This window comes from Acomys minous, assembly GCF_964271855.1.
Source record: "Acomys minous genome assembly, chromosome: 8".
Classification (NCBI taxonomy): domain Eukaryota; kingdom Metazoa; phylum Chordata; class Mammalia; order Rodentia; family Muridae; genus Acomys; species Acomys minous.
Window position 1 is genome coordinate 22704775 of NC_140489.1, and position 22092 is coordinate 22726866.

Sequence of the window (22092 nt, forward strand, 5' to 3'; positions counted from 1 at the left end):
TAAGCTCCAAACCCAATTGGTCCAGCATTTCAGATTGTCCCACAAAGGAAGTCTATTAATATAAATGTATATGTAAAAAAAGAAAAATAACTTAAAAATGAAAAAGGGTTGCAACAGCAGCAAAAAAGATTTAAGAAGAGTGGAGAAGCAGATGTTCTAATAGGAGGAAATAAAATTCATGAATATTGAAGTGTGTTTCATCTATCGTTTCTGTGTATCAAGTGACATGGGTTATATAAAAATATTATTGTCTAAGTAAAAGAGTCACTACTGCTTCTATGAAAAAGTCACATTACTTATGTGGATTTTGTGCTCAAACATTGCTGATACCCTTTCAAGACTTTTGAAAATAGATGCACTGAGGTGTCTGTCCAAGAAATGTTTCATGGACAAATTTTTGAGTGCAAATGAACAATCATTTTGAGTTGTATTACACACACGGGTCGAGGAAAGAACAACATACTACATAAAATCTGTATAAAGTTTCTAAACTTGTAGTTAGGTTACAATTTCTCATGCTCACAATTGTTTATTTTTTTTAGTATACATGTCTGTCCCTTGAAGAGTCTGCATAGATGCTAACAGATGTGAGCCATGGACATGCGCCGTGAACCTAGTGCTTACTACCATGCTGAAGTCCATCATTCTGATCTGGTTCTACAATAAATTATATCAACATTGACGTAGATGACATATCACGTTTTGCTTTTCCCAACACAAATGGAATTTATTATTTTAATGCTAAACCAGATCCCAGCAATACAACCTAACTTCATGCTTCCGTGACCTCAAGGAACATCCAAAACAAATGGCTAATGACTAAAAAAGTTGCATCTTTTTGAAAGATGGCTCATTGGCGTACTACACAATGTCATTTCTTATCTAAGTTTTGTTTTGTTGTTTCTGTTTGGATGTGACTTTTACTTGCTTCTTAATCCCTACATCAAGGAACATATGGCCTGTTTGGCAGGAGGGGTTTGAAGAGCACTTCAAATCTTTTTGTGTTAAACTGCTTCAAATTTTTCACAAGTAGGCAAATGGAATTGAAATAATTTATCTTTGAAAACTACAAAAGCTTTCTTTTTATTTCAAAACCAAAAAGGGTGTTGTTAGTAAAACACAATAGCTTTTGGGTTTTGTTTTTGTTTTCTGGCTTCCATAGATGTATATAGCCCTTTCTCCCAAACTACCATGAATAATTTGATACAAATGGGTTATCTGGAATAAACCAGGAACAGAACTCTAAAGGGCGATGCATCACCTGAAAGTTATTGAGAGGTGGTTGAGTCTCTGGGGCTAGGGATAAGGGTAATTAGCAGGGAAGTGCACTCTCTAATTTGCTTGAAGAGAAACAAATGAAAAAAATTATATACTGCAAGTCTGTCTCCGCCTGTGTGTTTACATTTTCAGAATGGTTGATGCTTTAATCTGCTGGCATTAGGTTCTTTCTTCATCTTGAATAAAATGCAGGTGCCAATGCCAATGACATGGCATTTCTTTAGTAGCGGCAGTGGGTGGTAGCTTTCTCTATAACCCCATGGCTTTCTCTTATTTCTTGCCAGAGAGAGCATTTGCCCCTTCCACCTAGTGAACTCCACTGTGGGAGCCAGCTGTAAGATGATTTTGCATGCCTCTTATTTTTCAGCTCCCAGTAATTTGCTCAACAAATAACAGAAAGCCCAGTTATTTGCCGCTAGCATTGAGGTATTTTCCATGACTTGGAAAGCCGGGATTCATCACTTAGATCTCAAATCTTTAATATGCTGCTGTATTTTTCAACACTGTAATTTCTCTCTTTGCCAGCTGCAGTCATAGAATATCTTTATATTTCACCTTTTCTTCACATTTGCTTCTCATCATTTTGAGTAGAGAAAAACATTTCATTTATGCCTTCCTTTCGAAATCCATGACAAATACGTTTGTCCCCTAAGATTGAGGTTGTAGAAGAATTAAAAAGTGTGAATACATAAATCAGTAGAAAATTTGCATCTTAATGTGTGAATGTACCTGTCTTTCAAAGATAATTTATATGATATATATCAAATCTCTTAGAGTGTAGACCCTTGAAGTTTTTGTAAGGTCAATAGTCCTTGCATTTAAAAACACTACAGAAATTTTTGATAAATTTATATGCTAAAATATAACTTTAATATACTAATTACACTCAAAGACAGTGAGAAAACAGAAACTTTTGTGATGCAGGTGTTACTTCCCTTCTTCCTTTTAAAAATTCTTCTTCATCAACTCCTCTCTGAGTACTAGGATCCTGAGGATGTGCACTCCCCATCTTAGTACTAATATTTCTGCCAATATATGTTATATTAATCCCAAATCTTCTATATCTGTGCATGATCCCAAGCCTTTCTTCCAGGTGTTCTGCCATTTGATGTGATTCTGATGTAACAGTATCAATTCACATGATGCCATTTTTTTTTCTCTTTTCTACATTATGGGAAGATGGGAGGAATAGCATCCTTTGCATCTCACTCAAGATGAGAAAATATGAAGCAGAAATATTCAGTCCATAAAATTCCAGTTCCTTCTCCAGTCCAGTTATGTGCTATCAGGACACGCACCAGCCAGATCCGCACTCAACATGAACAGTGTTCACAGCCATGTTGGAAATTCAATTACAATATATTTCAGAAAAACAGCCCCATTTAAAGTACAGTGCACAGCAAGGAGTTTCACAAGGAAGAAAAGAAAAGTACTGACTATTGTCCCTGCTGTCTCCATCAGTTATTTAAGATGAAGACAATTACTGAAGAAATTCCAAAAGATTGAGGCTAAGAAGTCATTTATGCTTTGTTTTATTTTTCAAAATCAAGAAGCTAGTACTAGAATTCATTTCATATATCGTAATAGAAGGAACACAATAATATAATGAGAAAATGATTTATTGATATCTTGATTTCTTATTTCTCTGAAAACCAGAAAGGAAAATTGTAAAAAGAAATTGAATGAAGAAGTTTTAAAAGGAGAAAAAATACTCAATCACTGGCAAAAACCTACATTAAATTTGTATGTTCTTAAAATATGCTCATTTTATTTTTAGATTTTGAAAATAAATTTTGTAATAACAGCCTTCTGACAATTCAAAAATCAAAAATGGGTAATTCATATCATTTTTGAAGATCGTGATATCTATGAATTATGTTAAAATTTTCTTCAACGATAATTTCCATATTAGTTTGTGTAATCTCAAATTAACAGTCCTCAGTATATGTGCAAACCAACACTAAATGGACTCAGTAGAATACAAGTAACAGTGGTAACTAAAGAAAAGCTCACATATTTGAGACAGAGTTCAGGGTATGGAAATATTTGATGTGGGATAATAAGGAATAGGAATTATATAAATATAATATTTATATATAAAATTCTCAAAAATTAAATAAATTTTAAACCAGAGGAATTGCATTGTATTTTAAGGTGAAGAACATGTTCATTGAGGAAGATAAGGATATTTCCATAGACACTTACCATAAAGACCATTTTCTAAATTTTCTGTTTCCAATCTCAAGATAGAATAAAAATAGGGTGGTAATTTAGAAATAATTTATGTATCTAAATGTAGATAATTTAGAAAACTTGTGTAAACTTTGATTATTAGATTGTTGGAAATATCTGAATATGATATATATATGCATGGTGATACATGTGTTTACTCATAGTGCTTAGGAGGCAGAGGTGAGCAGGCAGCCAGTTCTCTGAGATGGGTATACACAAAGAAACACTATCTCAACACACAACAATAATAATAAAATAATATTTTTAGTGTGAATAGATTTCTTTTATCCAATATGACCTGACACCCAACATATCATCTTTTTGATCCACGTGCTACAATATATTTTAATTATTTTTACTGTAGTCATAAACATTGAAATTGACATCTATACATTCTAAAGAAAATGGAAGATTATTTCCAAAGCAAAAATGACTTAAAATCAGTATATTTAAGTAAAAAGGGTAAAATCATTCATATAAATAAGTAAATTTAATTTCATGACTTACATACAAAAATACAGCTGTTTGGCCAGATGTCTAACTTCTTTTGCTAGCTACATTTTTGTTTGTATCATAGTCGAGTTTCTTCTTAAGGACAAATATAGTTCAGCTGTTCTTTATAAACCTAAGCTTCTGTGATGCCAGTTAGAAATATATATGATAGCTTTTTGACCATGGCACTAATTTACTATTTACTGTTGAAATAACTGTTGGACAAAAAATAAAAATGACTGCCGGTTTTCTAGAAACGTCTGAAGAAAACCTGTGGTGCTATCTTTCTTCATTAACATGCTTAAACAATCACCCAGCTCTGACTCTCCCAGGCTGTGTCACCAAATGCACATAACTGTCGCAGAGCTTTGGGGAATGTAGAATCTAGGCACCTGGAGTACGCTTGCCTTCACCTTCCTGCTTCTCAGGGTTCTTTCTCTTTATGTCTTATCGCTTCTTTTCTCCTTCAAACAGAAAAGAATGGGCCTCCCGTGTGATTTATTCCAGGCCTTAAACCCACCTCAAGTTTGGCCCCAAACACTGCCTTTGAAGGCTAAAGGAGGTCCAGATGAAAGAAAGATTGACAAGAAAAATCTGCAGAGAAATGCATTACAGAGATTAACATGCCAGGGCCTCTTAATCAAAGACCCAGAATAAAAATCAACAGGCAGCAGCGCCTACATCCGGAAGTAACAGAAATAAGACTGTAGAGAGCAAAGACATCTGGGCAGGAAGCAAAGGATGAAACAATTTCAGCAGCTCTGTCCCAGCTATAAGAAAGTTAGGAAACACAAAATGCCAGTAAGCAGAAAATAAATGTTGAATGTGTTAATGGAAGTATTCTTTTTCACTGATACCATATGGCTCACTTTGGGAAGGAATTGTTATTTGTATACTTAATACATTCCTGACACTGCTGTTTGTGGTGTCAATATCCTATCCACTAGCACGCTAGTCCAATGAAATAGAAAATATAACTCATTAATATGGACAAGAAATCACCCTGTTAGAAAATAATGAATTTTATTAATTCTAATTGTGAATGGATAAATCACAGAAGACAGGTGACAAGTAAGAGTGAAAAATGCAAACAAGTCTAGTTCTAAAATATTGGTTGTCTGTAGTAAGCCAAGCTACTAAACAAATGCTTGTTCTTCGAAATGGGCATGTAAATTAGAGGCCCATTCTTAAACAAGATGGATTTTTGAAAATTGTTCTACATGAATGTATCCTTAAATCTTGGTAACACATGTTTTTCTTTTTATTAGAATCACTTTAACAAAAATAAAAGTCTATAAGCACAGACCTACTTTAGACAGAAAATTGCTCTCAAGGGATCTTGGTGTTGTGTACTAATGTTAGGCACACCCTCAATGTCCTGATATCTCAATCCTAGTTAATTTCAGTCTGAGTTCTTATTTCCAAACTGAAAGTGACACTAAATGGTGTAATTAGGTAGTGAACGTGTTTGCAAATGGGAGGAGCAGAATAATGACGTCAGGGGGGAGGGGACCTTAAACCCTTAGCTGTGTGTGTCTGTATAGGATTTGGGAGAAAAGGTGCTCTGTAGATTTTACTGGTTAGACTTCTATAGAAGGAGAGAATATCCCAGTTTATCCATATGAGCCTAAAACAATAAATTATGTTGTTGTGTATGAAGGCCAAAAAGTGTCTACTGCGAAATATTTGCTAAAAGGAGAAAACTGAGTGAAAAGATGTAAGAAATGGAAGCTGAGAGTAGAACCAGAATCTTTTTGAAGTTGATGAAAGAAGTAAGGATTATGAGCCAAAAGATGAAACCTTTTATTGAAGCAGGAAAAAGAAATGAAACAGATTCTACTCGAGAGAAACCTTAGTTTATTCTAGTGAAACCCTCTTTTTTTTGTTTTTTTGTTTTTGTTTTTGTTTTTTAACTATTTTGAATTGCTTTAATTTGGATTTTACAGACACCTGATTGAAGTATGTTAAGCTCAGTAATAATTTCTACAAAAATGTACATACAATGTCAGAATTCCTTAAAAGCAACTAGTATCACATTTTTCTTCAGGAAAAAAAAAACAAAAAAAACCAAAACATGCATTAATATCAACTGCCACTTCTTGGCCCAAAACATCTCTACAAGAAGAGACGGCCCAATAGTAAGAAAACTAGTTGTGAACAGGTACAAAAAGAGGTTTTCTGGTTAACTGGGGAACCTTTCTTAGGCAAGCCCTTCAACACTGGAGATCAGTACTTTTACTGCTAACCCTGCCACAGAGCCTTGGTTCTGACTTGTCACAGGCAGACAGGAACTTTTTGGTAGTTAAATCAGACAGCTGGGAAGATATAAACTTTAAGGACACACTGGACATGGAAACCACAACTCTCAAGTTCAAAATATCCTCAGACTTGGAAGACCCCCAGGCTGTATGCACCTGAAGGTTTTAACTGAACTCTCTCCAGGAGGCCAGCTCAGTGCACACAGGCATTGCCTGCAGCAGCTGCCACGAAACCCTCATCCAAAACTTTAGATGGAATATATGTGCCATGTAACCCACCATGTCAAAGTACAGGGTCATTAGCAAGAGGATGCTAATACAGGACTAGGTTGTGATGCTTGCGTTTATAGGCTTCTTCCTTTACCTCTCTTCAGAGGTTATTATGAGACTTTCTCTTCATGATCCTGTGCAGGCTTTGTTGTGTTCCCAGTCCTATCAATGTTCCTACGTAAAGGCTTAGTGTCCAGAGATTGTATTCAAAGACTTCTCACCAGAGTTATGCCACGTCATTCATCTTACATCATCAAAAACCTCATTGCTGAGTACACACCGAAAATGATTGGGGATATCTCTGATGTCACTTTAGTTTTCACTGATACAAAACCATGTAAAGTGCACATTATTCTAAACGTAGTATTCTATGGAAAATAAGACTATTATCTAAATGGCTTGTATTTTCCTTTTACTATTAATGAGGTGTGGTAAGTGGGAATGTATTTTAGATCTCTCTGGCACAGTTACACACATGAATAATATCCCACTAAAGTTTCTTTCAGCCAGAAGTTGCCCTGAGAGAAATGTCCTCACTGATGAGATGACAATGACTGCTTGTCTCCACAGCTAATTTGTAAATCATTCACAAAAGACCCATAAACAGTTCAGTGTACTTAGTTTTATATATGACAGTTGGGGAAACTGTATCCTTTGAAATAGAAAGTGACAAGGCAACAGGCTGACATTCAAATTGCTCAGGCTCACTCAAGGTGTAGCCAGGCTTTCCTCCACCCAGAAGATAAGGTTCAACATAGCAAAAGAAAGCCGACCTGTCTTAATTTACCCCTACATTCCACAGCACCTGCCTTCACCTTTTTCCATGTTTCAAAGCAGATTTATTTGAAGATATAGAAATACAGCAAAAAAATAAAAGCAGCTCTCTTTCTACCTGTTTTAATACAGAGTTCAGATAAATGGATGAGTTTCTATAATTACTTACTAAAAAAACCCTTTTTAAAAATTACTTGGTGACTATAGTAAATTAATCGATAATTTTGGTTGTGCTGTTACTGAAATTTACAAAGGCTATAGGATGGACTAGTATAAAGAGTCTTTTTTTGTCAACCATATTCATTGCTGCTTTATTTTTTTTATTAATTTATTCTTGTTACATCTCAATGATTATCCCATCCCTTGTATCCTCCCATTCTTCCCTCCCTCCCATTTTCCCCTTACTCCCCTCCCCTATGACTGGTACTGAGGTAAACTTCCTCCCCCTGTATATGTTCATAGGGTATCAGGTCTCTTCTTGGTAACCTGCTATCCTTCCTCTGAGCACCATCAGGTCTCCCCCTCCAGGGGACATGGTCAAATATGAGGCACCAGAGTACATGTGAAAGTCAGTATAAAGAGTCTTGCTCTGTGATGGAGGAGGGGACAAATAGTGTAAGAGCTTATTGTGATAAAGAATAATAAATTTTCATTAAATAAACAAAAAAGCTAAAATTTCATGAAATGGCACATCCAATGGTTAAATACATAACGTGCAAAGAAGCAACACTAAGTAAAAATCTCTATTCTTGACTATAAAAGTTCTTCCTAAAATATACTAAATTCAGGAGATTCAAATAGCTAAGTCAGCCGATATATTTTTTATCAAAATTCAGCATTTCATTCATAATGACAATTCTTTTTTATTTATTTTTTATTTAATTAATTTATTCAGATTACATTTAAATTGTTATACCATTCTTTATATTCACTCGTTCCTCCCTCCCTCCCACTTTCACTCTATTCCCCTCCCCTATGTCAGTGACCTAGGGGGACCTCCTCCCCCACTATATGATCATAGGCTATTAAGTCTCATCTTGGTAGCCTGTCTATCCTTTATCTGAATGCCACCAGGCCTCTCCACCAAGGGGAAGGGGTCAAATATGGGGGAGCCAGAGTTTGTGTCAGAGTCAGTTCCAGCTCTCCACTCAAGTGTGGAGAATGTCCTGTCCATAGGCTAGATCTGAGTAGGGGTTCTCTGTTTTACTACATGTATTGTCCATGATTGGTGCAGTAGTTTGAGCAGAATCCCTGGGCCCAGTTCCACCAGTCCTGATGTTCTTCCTGTAGGTTTCTAGGACCCCCTGGATCCTTCTATTTCTCCACTCTCCCATGCTTCTCTTATCTAGAGTCCCAAGAGGATGTACTCACATCTATACCAATCTCTTGGTAGGTGAAGACTTTCATGGGACACACCTCTTGTCCAATTATAAGTGAGTATATGCCATGTGAGTCTTTCTACTTCTGGGTTAACTCACTCAGTGTGATCATGATCGTTTCTAGTTCCATCCATTTGTCCACAAATGTTGGGATTTCCTTGTTTTTAATGGCTGAGTAGTATTCCATAGTGTAAATGTACCACAGTTTCTTTATCCATTCTTTGACTAAGGGACATTTAAGTTGTTTCCAGTTTCTGGCTATTATGAATAAGGCTGCTATGAATATAGTTGAGCATATGTCCTTATGAGGTAAAGTATCTTCTGGGTGTATTCCAAGAAGTGGAATAGCTGGGTCTTGAGGAAACCCTATTCCCAGTTTTCTGAGATAGCACTAGATAGATTTCCAATTGATTGTATAAGTTTTCACTAACAGGAGCAATGAAGTAGTGTTCCTCTTTCTCCACATCCTCACCAACATGTGGTGTCACTTGAGTTTTTGATCTTAGCCATAATGGCAACTCTTACAAATTATCTATTAGTTTAACAAAAAAAAATATAGCATATTTAATATGCAAAGGTTAACCAGAGTTCTTATCATTCCTCTGAAAAAAATTACTTGATGAAAGAAATGTATAAGGTTTACTTAGTAAATTCACAATAGAAGGCAGTCAAATAATTGAACAATGGCACCCATACTCATAATCAGGGACGTATATGGAAATGAAATGTCTTCCTAGATGAGGAAAAATTAAAGGGTTAAAATGATGGATAGGGGTAGGAATGTACTCCTGCCATTCACCAAAGTGTTGAAAACTACTGGAATTCCCAACATACCCTTTCAGAAATGCCTGCCAAAATTTTTAATTCTTTCCCTGAATTCTGATGCTCCATTTTAAGAATTATTCATTTGCAAATGCTTTCATTTTGCACATTAATATAAACATGAGCAAGTTTATGTTTGTATTATCTGAAATGTGTGAAATCTTGGAGATGAACAGCTAAACATGGCACATGTAGTTTGAGGTAATATGTCATAAATGTTCATAAAATGGAAAATGAAGCAAAAGCTGACAATGAAGATCATATGATAATGAAGATCATAAACGAATTGGAGTTGAAACATCTCCAGGATGGATGCTCAAACTCAAACCTCAAGCTTTAACCCACCAATGTGGCTAGCCTAAGAATGTTTTTAAAAAGTTGTAAGAACCTGAGGCAGAGAAAAGACTCAATAATTAGGAACATTTTTTAGTCTTAGGGAGTTCATCAGGTTTCCTGCACCAGCTCAGACTCATAAACCCCTATAATACCAATTACAGGTTTCTGGTGCCCTTCCCTGGCCTCCACAGGCAACAAACACACATGTGATGCATGGACACAAATGCAGGCACACCTACATACACATAAAATAATAATAAATAAATATTTTTTAAAAGTCAATAAAATAGTCAGTCTCCAGTCTCCACTTAACTGTGGAGAATGTCCTGTCCCTTGGCTAGGTCTGTGTAGGGGATGATGACTGCACGTATTATCCTTGATTGGTGCCTTAGATCAAGCAAACCCCTGGGCCTAGATTGGCCCATCATAGTGTTCTTCTTGTAGGTTTCTAGGACCCTCTGGATCGATCTATTTCCCTATCTCCTATGCTTCTCCCACCTTAGGACATTCTCCACAGTTAAGGGGAGACTGGGGACTGACTTTTACATGAACTCTGGTGCCCCATATTTGGTCATGTCCCCTTGATGGGGAGGCCCGATGGCATTCAGAGGAAGGACAGCAGACTACCACGAAGAAACTTGATACTCTAGCATCATATTCAAGGGGAGGAGGTCCCCTTCAGTCACAGTCATAGAGAAGGGAAATGGGGTGAAAGCAGGAGGGAGGGAGGAATGGGAGGATGCATGGGATGAGATAGCAATTGAGATGTAATATGAATGATTTTATTTTTCAATAAGAAAGTACAAAAAAGTAAATAAATACATAAAAAGTCAACAAAAATAAATCTTTTTAAAACATCAGTATTAATTTATATTCAAGAAACATATTTTAATTGGAAAATGCATAGAAATAAAGCACAGGTAGTGTGTGGTTGGAGGACTCCTCTTAGATATATAAGGAATATGCATCAAGAGTGTATCATATGTGTTTATCAATACAGTTTGAATGTATTTAGATGTAAAAATATATGGACTTTCCTACTTAAAAAGACAAAAGTTTCATTTTTGAAAATAATTTTATTTTGAAGAAAGATCCAAATATGTGTTTTGAAATGAGAATATCCAGAATTTTAATGACTAATTATCCAATATGCCTGGTCAACAGGGTTCTTATCATGAAATAATCTATGTCAAAAATACATAATTCAAATGTTAAAACAGAGGGGATACTCTGAAGATGGTTCCTACTAATATCTTGGTGTCTAATTTACAACACAGATTTCATTTCAAATCATTCTGAATTTCCTTGATTATAACAAATTTAATAATATATGTGTATTTTTTAATTCATAAAATAATTTCCTTCTCTGTCTCTATTTCTCCTATATAGGAAAGATTGAATTCATGACTGATTTTATCTGACTCCACCTTGGGGCCTTCCACCATCTCTTCATTCAAGCAATTCAGCCATGTTTTCCCCACAAGACTTCCCTTGTTATTTTTCTAGACCTCCGTGTTCTGCTTTCCCATCTAATTGAATCATTCTACCCTAAGGCCTCACTAAACAGCTCCCTCCTTTGCTTCAAAAGGCTTTACCTCACTTCCAGTAGATTCATTCTGGAATAATATTCAAAATGGATGCTTGATAAAATTGAATCTGAAAATCGAAGCCCTTTTACAGGTTTGTCTTAGGAAGAAAAATCATAAGATTCACTTGGCTGTTCTGTTTCTATTACTGAGGAATCAGAAGAGGGATTGCTGTTTAGAGCCCGTGTGAAGAACTGCAGCATTGAGATATTGTAGTGAGCCTCCACAGAAAAGTCTCATCCCAGGAAACTGACAACTGGGCAGCTCCTGGGATGTCAAAGCAGAAGGTGACCAAGCCTGCCAAGATCCCAGATGCTGCTGTCAGACACACGGGATAAATGGACCCCAGTCACATGTCAGTTTCCTTTTCCTGAGATGAGTATCATTAAAACCCACCACTCTCTCTTCCAAATTAATTAGTCAAGTCTGGTGTGAAGAATGTAAGTAAAATGTTTGTTCAAAGGGAGAGAAGGAAACATCTGTTTCAAAGTTGTTTTTCCTTCTTAGTCAAAATGTGTAAGTAAGTTTTCACTTTTCAAGTGTTATTTATATGCTTAGATCTGTTTGTTGGCCATTAAAATAAGGTTCAAGCACACTTATGTCTACTATTACATTTAACCAATATACATGTTAATGTTGGGTTTTATCCATTCTTATCAGTTTTTCTCTTGTTTCCCTGTGTTTTCTTCCTGCTTTCTTTCTACATTTCTTATTCTTAACTACAGCGAATTTTCTTGAGACCATTGTTTATTTTTATTAATAGAAGAGCCAGCATGTGAATATCACCAACACACTTCATGGCACCGAGCTTAACAGAAACCACGCTGAACCATGAAACAGAGGGCACTATTGATGAAATCAACCACCTTTGTTTTTGTAATACAGCTTTTTCTTCCTCCTCCATATATTATTTGAACCTTAGATGTTGATAAGAAACATAGAATGGACAAAGGCTAGCTTAAATCCTAATCCAATGTGTGGTCTGTTATTTTAAAATCCATCATATGTATGTTTTCAGGAAATTCGATGTTCTATAACTAATTACCATGCTCATCCATAAAAACAATAATTTCCCCCACTCTCAACACACTCACAAGTAACATGTGACATTTTACAGACTGAGACTATTGTTCTTATCTATCTGAATATATACACATACACACATGCATGTGCCCACGCGCGCGCGCGCATGCGCACACACACACACACACACACACACACACACACACACACACACATATGGTAACAATGAATGAAAAAGTATTGAATTTTAAGAAGAACAAAAGAAGTATGTAGGAGAGTTTGGAAGAAGGAAAGGGGTAAATGATGCTACTATATTATAACCTAAAAAAAAAATCAAACTTTTAAAACTCATTAAAGCTTCCTCTGCTTTATAATGAAGTGATGAAAACTACTCATACTAAATCGTGCCTGAGCATCCTCATGTACCTACCACAATATACTTCCTTTTCAGTCCTTATACCAACATTGAGAGAAGATAGACTTTCCAAAGACAAATCAAGTGAAACGCGGCAGAATAACAACCTAAAACTTTTGATGTATCATTCTAATTACAGAGACTTTTCATTATACAATATACGCCAATGCTGAATATCATCTATTCAACAAAATACACACTACCGATGCATAAAACCTGTAACAGATCTATTCAAAGGATTAACTAAACTACAGATCTTTAAAAAAATACTTAGGAAAAAAGTGAGTACCATTACAAAGAGGAGTCTTATTGTGCTATTCTTGTCCTTTGTTTAAATGGACGTGTCAAATTAAGTTGGGACAATTTAAACAGGATGGTGCCCTTTTAATCACTGGAATTAGATTACTTCTTCATCTACCATGCTGTAGGGTGATTATACTGATTTTATGAAATGGTGGTTGAGAGGTGTGTCCGCCATAGGAAACATTGCTTGTCTGAGTGCATTCATTCCCCCTTTTTCCTTTGTCATATCATTTTATATTCCTATTCACCTACATGCAGAGTTTTACATTTTATAACTTGCCTAAAACTATAATTCACCACAATATCCTTTTCTGGGGAAGCATATTGTACAATGACTTCACATGTAGTCTAAACATGTATAGTCTCTGCATGATTCAGGTCAGAGGAGGGCTTCTGAGGGTTCCTTACTAACACTTTCTAATGAGTTCCAATTCTATTCAGTTAAAAGTCAAAAAAAGGGGGAAAAACTAATTACATATAAAATAAAACATACTTTCAATATGATTATGTTAAGTAGAGACAAATATGAAGGCTTATTACATGTTTCTAATGAAAGAGTGATGTCTCCAGATAGCTGATATTTAGAAGTATATGTTCTTGGCAAAACTTTTGACTACATATTGAAATCTACCTTTTTGTCATTTTTAAAATCTGTTCAATACTCTTTTGTGTGCAAATGACATCTCCTACTTGTTGTTCTCATGTTTCATTTGGCTGATAAATTAAATCTTAGCACATTTTCTGCCAAACTTCAATCAAGAGGTGAAAAACATCAGGATAGATAGGTTATCCTATCCTCACTGAGAACCAAGATTGATAGATTTCTTTCATGTTGGATGAAGCTGAGAAGCCATATCAGGTCAGGTCATAAAATAGAGAGTGGACATCATGCAAATGTGAATTTAGAACAAGTGTTTGGCCAACTGAAATTATCTTTTTTTAACCAATAAATAGTTTCTTTGCCTAAATTATATTAATAGTCTAAATTCAGAGTATGACATGTATATATAAGTAAAATATGGAACTGTTTAGTTTTAAAATATAATAAATATGAAGAAAAATTAATCTTGATCTATAATCAAGACAGGAAATTAGTTAAATGATTTAAAAAGTACAGTCAAATCTGCAACTGACAACATCTCTCCAAGCACTTTCAAATGCATATAAGGACATGCTGTGTCCGCTATGCTTGGAAAAATGCAGCTGAACGCGCTGGAACAAAAATGACACTAGAGCAAATGGCAAATAAACACCTCATGTGGCACTTTCATCTAACACATTGCTCAGTGTCTTTGTGCTGAAATTAGTTTTAATGATAAGATTTAACTAAAATACATATCAGCATCTCTAATAATTTAACTTCAGGATTAATCATCTGTTATTTATCTGTCTTATTCGGTTCAGATTTCTATTCTCTGTTAGCATAAAATGGATGTTAGGCTAGAAATCTGAGATCAGAATGCTTATATGTTCGGGTTCTAGTAATAGGTGCCTTGCTTGTACTTTCTCATATGTCGGAAGACAATACGGGAGGGTGATAAGTTGTAGGTGTGCCTTTTTATAAGTATATTACTTTCGAGATAAAGACTCTATCCACAATATTTCATCTTAACCGCATCACTTCCCCAAATGTCATCTCTCAGTACCATATTTTGAGAGTTATTATTGGTTATAGAGACAAATTTCTGCAGCCTATCTAAATTCATTTGTTCAAAATTACACTTTACAGTGAGGGAAGTTGAAGAGGAGTCCTCAGGGACAGAGCTATATCATGAGGAAATACGGTCACTAGATTATTGCCCATATTACAGAAGGCAGTCAAGGATGCTGGTGAAATTTTTCGTGAAGATGGGAAAACCCAACATGCCAAGAACAAAGACATGGAGCATCTCCAGATACCCTTGGTTGTGAGCATTTTCAGAACGATGAAGTACACGTGTCTTTTCTCACTCTCAAGCTACACATCAGATTATGGTGTAGTGGCTGCACAGTCTATGGGTATGAATTTGTGAAATACCTAACCCTTCCAAAGCTGTCTACCTGGAATTGCCAGTGTCAGGTCTTCTGTTCTCACAAGCAAAAGGAATTTCATTTTTCCTTTCACCCTCAAAACTTATCTCATTCCAAAATTAATTTGAAAATCTCATCTAAACCCAAACTTAAATATAGTCTAAATTTAATATGGCTAAATGTCAAGTCTTGATTCTGCCATAGATAAATTTTTCCTTTTTGGACCTTGTGAAATAGACAATCTATATGCTCCCAAAATAAAGGGCTAGGACCGGCTTCAGATAGATAGTCCTAATCCAAAAGGAAAAAATAAAAACAAAAAACTCAGCCACAAGAATAAAGAGATCGCATGAATTTCAAAGTGCAGTGGACAAATTACATTGGCTTTTTAGCTCAAGACTAAGTCCCTGGTCTGCTATTTTGCAAGATGAAATAACCTGTGCAGCTGCTGACGGATAGCCACTTCCATGTCTCTGAAGGAATGAGATGCCAATGAATATTTGAACCTCAAGTCAATCCCAGGAAGGGCTTGTCTTTAATCAGGACTGAGACTGCAGGTGTATGAAGTTATTACCTCTTTAAATCTAGTTCCGATTTAAGGTCAATCTTATCAGTTTATCTCATTACACTGCTGAAGGTCATCAGCCTCCATCATCTCTTCCCATCTGCACTATGTCCAGCGAAAGCATCCAGTGGCTATGTCCACATATTCCACTAAAGTTATGGAATGATGTCCCTCCAGCTGCAGATCAAATGTTCTTTCCTGAGAATGTTGTGCTACTCATTACAGTATTGATAAACTGAAAATCTTCCAAATACCCAAGTACAGGTCCATGTTGCTTATCTATTATTTTCTCCATTTTTTTTCTTTCAGCCATAAGAAGTCTGGAGGAATGAAGAGAATGAATTATAATTGAAGCTAGCAATTCACCATTTTCATTTGAAAGCCCCCTCATTTAAATACACTATTTCATGGCTTGCAAGTTCGAGATTCAATAAAAGACTAGGAGACATTTCAATAAACTTCTTATCACATTACAACAAGAATTCTCCTTTTTCCAGTCCCTCATTTCCATCTCAAATCTTATCATCTGTATTTTGACACATTTCCAACTCTATCTGTGCAGAGATAACAAAATTTTGACAAATGCTTGGGTATTTGCTATAGTAGCAGCACACCTACAACCAAAGTAACTGTAAATCCATTAGATTAAGTCACAGTTATCTTTTTTAACTATACTAGAAGAGAATAAAAGTTCATGTTCTCAGAAGACAGGACAACGTGGAGGCTCCCCATGACCTCAGAACATGCAGATTGCAAATAGGGAGTCTCTGAAGTAAATTGATTTACTTAGTAACAATAATTGGATAGTTTCAAGGCCAGTGAGATATCCTGCATAAAAAAATAAAATGGATAGTGATAGAAAAATATACGAAACATTAACTTTTGGCCACACACATGAATATATATATATGTCCATTAATACGCAAGCAAATATACATATATGTACACATGTACCATATTGACATAGCAAAACATTTATTGATAATCTTCCCAAAAGTAATATGATGTGAATCATTAAGAGCTATTAAATATTATTCAACAAGTGATATTAATTTCTGTTTTCAATGTTTGATATATAAAACATAGCCAACAATAAAATATTCACGTATTTAGTAATGTGAAATCAGTGGAAATAATTTTTGCATCCTCTGTAATAGTGAAATTTTTAAGAAGTCATCAGTATTGAGCAATGAAAACATCATAAATATTCAAATTATACGTTGACAATGTGATGATGTGAATAATGTGTCTTATACATTGGCAATTAAAACTATGTTGAAAGCAGTCTAAGTATAAAATAATCATTTTATAATATCTAGGGTCTACCTATCATTATTATTTTATACTTCTGATGAACTTTAATTATGTCAAATTAAACCAAGTAGTGTTGCTCACAATTTTATGTCTTAAATGTAAATATACTGAATGAAAATGTCTATATATGACAAAGAGGCATGCATATTTCAGCTAAATAAAACCGTATATTTTATTAATATAAATTCAAATAGTGGAATAAAATATCAGACATTATTTTTTGTTTGTTAACTTCTTTCTATATCTTTTTTGAATCACTATAGTAGATGATTTATAATGCTAATAATGAATTGTTTTTATAAAATGTGCTACTTCATTCATCATGATACTGTATAATTCTTAAATAATATCATCCTGATATTTTACTGGCTTAAAAAACACAAAATCAGTCCCCTGGTCATGAATATGTTTTATATATGATAGAGAGATGAGCCTTTGAAACTGTAACACTAGGTTCACCTAAACAAGACTAACCCAGTGATAGCATCAGCTGGTATAGCAATGTGCATGGGGGAAATCTCAAAAGAACTTACCCCTCAGTGAGTATACACAAGCAATTAATGGCTTCTCAAAGTAGAAGAGTCAGTCTTCTCCAAAGAGGAGCGCTCTGATAGATTATCTATTCCCAAGTGCTAACGTCTACACACACACACACACACACACACACACACACACAGGAACATACATCTAAATATGATCAACACTAAATGGACCAAGTGGAAAACATATACACCTTCTCCCCATATACTTATGTGACCCTTCATTCCACACATACTTATGTGTTCCTTTATTATATAAATCAATAATACATATATATGTTGTGTATATTATAATACATACAGTTGTGTTTATATACTACCTGTTAGACACCCTTCTTTCTATGTGTAACAGCAATGAACTGGAGAAGCACTTTGACCTCAGACGTTCAGGAACAAACACTAATCATTTTCCAATAGTCACATACAATACTAATTTTATTTCTTAAGAAGCTTAAAATATCAAAGAAGAAAATGTTTTCCCACATTTTCATTGAGTAACATAAGCCTAAAAAGTATGCTTGATGTCAAAAATCTCACCTGACAACTATTATTTTCCACATATACCACGTGGAATCAAAATAACAAGTTCTCCTTAAATTTTATTTTTCTCAGCCATCTCCACTTGTAAGGTTAAGTCTGATTCCAATGTAAGTGAAGTGGTCTATCTTGGTGTCAAATTGAATGAACTCTGGTGCTTAGTTAGCTAAATGCCAGGTTAGATGCTGCTGCCGAGCTTTTGTGTAGATTGTATATTTGGGACACTAAACTGGAGTAAATAAAAAATGCTCTTTGTTCTGTGGATAGGTGTTATGAATCAGGTCAGGGTTTTTTGTTGTTGTTGTTTTTTGTTTGTTTGTTTTTTTCAGGTCAGGGTCTTTAGAGAAAAGTTGGGTCTCTGGATGTGGCAGGAATTCCACCACCACCACATTACTTTCAGAACCAGCACTTCACAAAACTATTGTCAGGCCCAATTGCTTGAATTGAATCAGTATCTTTTCAGTTTTTGCCCACTTTCTAGCCTCTTTATATGCATACTTGCAACAGACACACCACTCTTCTCAATCTGGCATTCCTCTGCAAAATAGTAAGGTATATGTGGTTTCTTGGAGTAATTAATGCCAAATAATTTTATATATAAAATTGGACTCTTACAATTGTTCTAAAACTGAGACTATTTTCATTAAATCTCTTAGAAAATCGGAGTCAAATCCTGGGTAATTTCTGACTAAAATAGATAGCACAATTCTACAGCTGTAATAGAGGAAAGGCTCTATCCTTTTCCAATATGCTTTTCTTATCTTTTATCAAAGAGAAAAGACAGATGAGAAAAATGTTTGGCGTTGTGTTAATTCTTTGTTCAGTTCAGTATTGGTGAAATTTCCTGTAAAGTTTTCTCTTTCCTTCTTTGGTTTATCTTTGCCATGTCCTATAATATGTCATACTGGGGTTTTTTTCTGCACATTTCACAGGTTTCCCCAGATTTCACTTTTGTCCAGTGGGAGCACTCTATTTTCTTTGTTTCAAAGCCTACCCCTCTCTTTGGATACCAACCATACGCTTTTACAGTATATATATTGCATCAAGTTTCTGTTTTCTGAGTGCTCATTTCTGTATGTGGGGGTTAAATAGCATAAAATGAACAGATTAAATTATATTTCAGTCATACTTTGGCTTAATTTTTCCCTTGAATTCATTTCAAACTAAATGCACCATCCCATTCATCTTTATTCATTCAACTCCATCCCATGGGTCTGTGCCATTTAAACACCTGGTACTTTTCCCTCTTGGCAGATTCTTGGCCCCAGAATAGCTATTTTAGTGTTTTAGTAGAATTAAGAACATTATTTTTTTTCAAAGGTGAGGAGGGCTTAGAGGAAAACTTAATGTAACTTATACTCCCTGCCAAGGAAATGCTCTGAATTTAGGAAGGTAAATCTCAGAGCTCCCGCCCTCCCTTTCAGACTTCATGCTTGTTACAAATGTAAATCTTCCCACTGCATTTGGGCAGACATTGACTGTGGGAGAACAACGGGGTTATTGCCAGAAGACACCAATAAATAGCAGGCCTTTCAGTGTCTGGATAGTGTTTCCCTCATAAAGGAAGCGCAGAGCACCCCAAAATATAATCCGTGTAATGCAACAGCCAAATGGCACGAAGATTTTTGTGTGTGTCCTCATGCATTATAGGTGTAAAACTTAGGGCAAACGGCATGTTTCTATTTGCCCTTCTACTTCCATGCCCACCTTGACTTTTCTGACAACTGTCCATTTATATCAGTTTGTTATCTAATTTTGCAATTTTTTCTGTACAGATTTTTACCAATTTCATCAACACATCCTGCTATAGTTTAAATACTGAACTCAGAGCAGTGGTGATGTAAGAAACCTAGTATCCATCTCTTTTTTTCCCCAGCAGCTGGTAGGTCTTACATGATATGGAGCAGAATTTCCTATTAAGGTGGACTTGGCCTCAAGTTAAATAGTTCTGGAAACAAAAATCACATGAAACAGAAAATGACAAGGGAAAATTATGAGAGGATGTTTCAACAGCTCCTGTAACCACTAATGTGATATGTTTGGAGTGGGAAACGTTGGATTTTCCAACCACATCTACACATTGATCAAAACCAAAGTCAGCAACATTATCTTTTAATATCAAAATCTTGTGTGTGCTTATGTCACAGTGTGTGTGTGTATGGGGGCAGGGTGTAATTGTGAAATCACATTAAAATATAACATTCTGTAATACTTTATATTTTTAAAACTATGTTAAATACGGAAGGAAATCATCTTCAATACCTAATTGTTTTCTATTTGGAAGTCAACAAACTCTGAGATCTTTTGTCATTTAGAGTCTTAATATTGAATTGACTTAGCTGCAAACAGATAATATCACTGTGAATAGCATCACAATAGATGTAAAACTCATTCCACAATCCCATGAAAGAATTTAATTCAGGAGGATTAAAATCTCTGATACACTGGCTTAATGCATACATAAAATCTCATGTGTCTTTTAAAAAAGTTAAATGTATTTGGATGAATACAAAATATATGTTCAAATTCTATGCATTGTTTCATTTCTCACTTCAATTGATGTTTGTGCCGTTTAATTATCTTTGGAAGCATATACTTAGAGACTGTCTCTGGAAGAAAAATAAGCAGTCAGGTGTATTATACTTAATGTGATCCTACATACTATATGTGCACACGTGAAACTCAGTGAATCTTATAATACCATCTACCGGTTTACAGTTACAGAATTTATAACCTCACTAAATTTTTGTAATATTAATTTTAAACATATAAATTTTATATAATTTAAACACAATTTAATTAAATGCCACATGCTTAGCCTTATAAAATAAAGCTCTCTATATCTGTATTTCCTCCAAATACTTAGCTTGAGCTACAAAACTGTCTGTTCCAATTGTATGGAATATAACTTATTTTTTATTAAGTATAATTAAAGGATTACTTGGAAAGTTAAGGCAGAACTGCCTTACACACTGAGTTATCATTATAAATATTCATTTCCAAAAGAAGCTTTTTTATTAAATTACTTGTATACATGGCATATGGTCAGTGGGGTGTATAGTTCTTATGAAATTCTGTGTTTCCTCTGGAATTGAGAAAGAAATATTACAGAACCTTTTCTTTTATGAACAGGACAGCACTGTCAATAAGAGCCCTGTAGATGGGAGCTTTCATCTTTTATGTTAGTGGATCCTAATGTGTTTGGTTGGGTAAAGGTTGGATGCTGAGCTGCAGACAACAAAAAGAAAGGCCACAACAAAGAAGCCACTTGGAATAAACTGGAAATACCGTAGTAGAACATGACTCATCTCTGCTCTGCTTGTAAACCCAGATGTAAACATTAAATTCAATAATTCTTTAAATATACCACAAAGTATATTGACATTACCTGGAAGAACTGACTTAATAAATCCCAATAAATACATAAAGATACATTCTTGTCATTGCAAAGCTGTTGCTACTACACTGAGAACCTGGCCTACTGCACTGAGCTTGAACTTTCTCAATATTATTCCCAATATTGGACTCATTTTTGATCAAATTGATACGTAATTCCACTTTGCACATGTACGTGATTATAAAATGTCCTGTTCCTCCTCTCTGCTTATGCACAGTATTATTGTATCATGTAATTTCTACTAGAAGGTTGTGATAGTTTGGCTGCTTTGAGAGAAAGAAGAGGAGGTCCGGCCTAACTAATTGATTTTGTTAAGAGAAAGTTGGTATGTTGTTAAGAGAAAGTTGGTATGTTGGAAATACTTTTGTCTTCAGTGTCTTCTCCCAGGTGAGGAAGAAAGGTAAGAAAGGAGAAACGTAAATACTCCACTTTATTTGAATGTGTTTCATTTATTTATTTATTTATTTATTCAATTATGTATTTACTTTACATCCTGTTCCCAGCCTCCTCTCTTCTCTCCTACCATTCCCACCCTTGCATCCTCTTTTCCCATTCTCCCTAT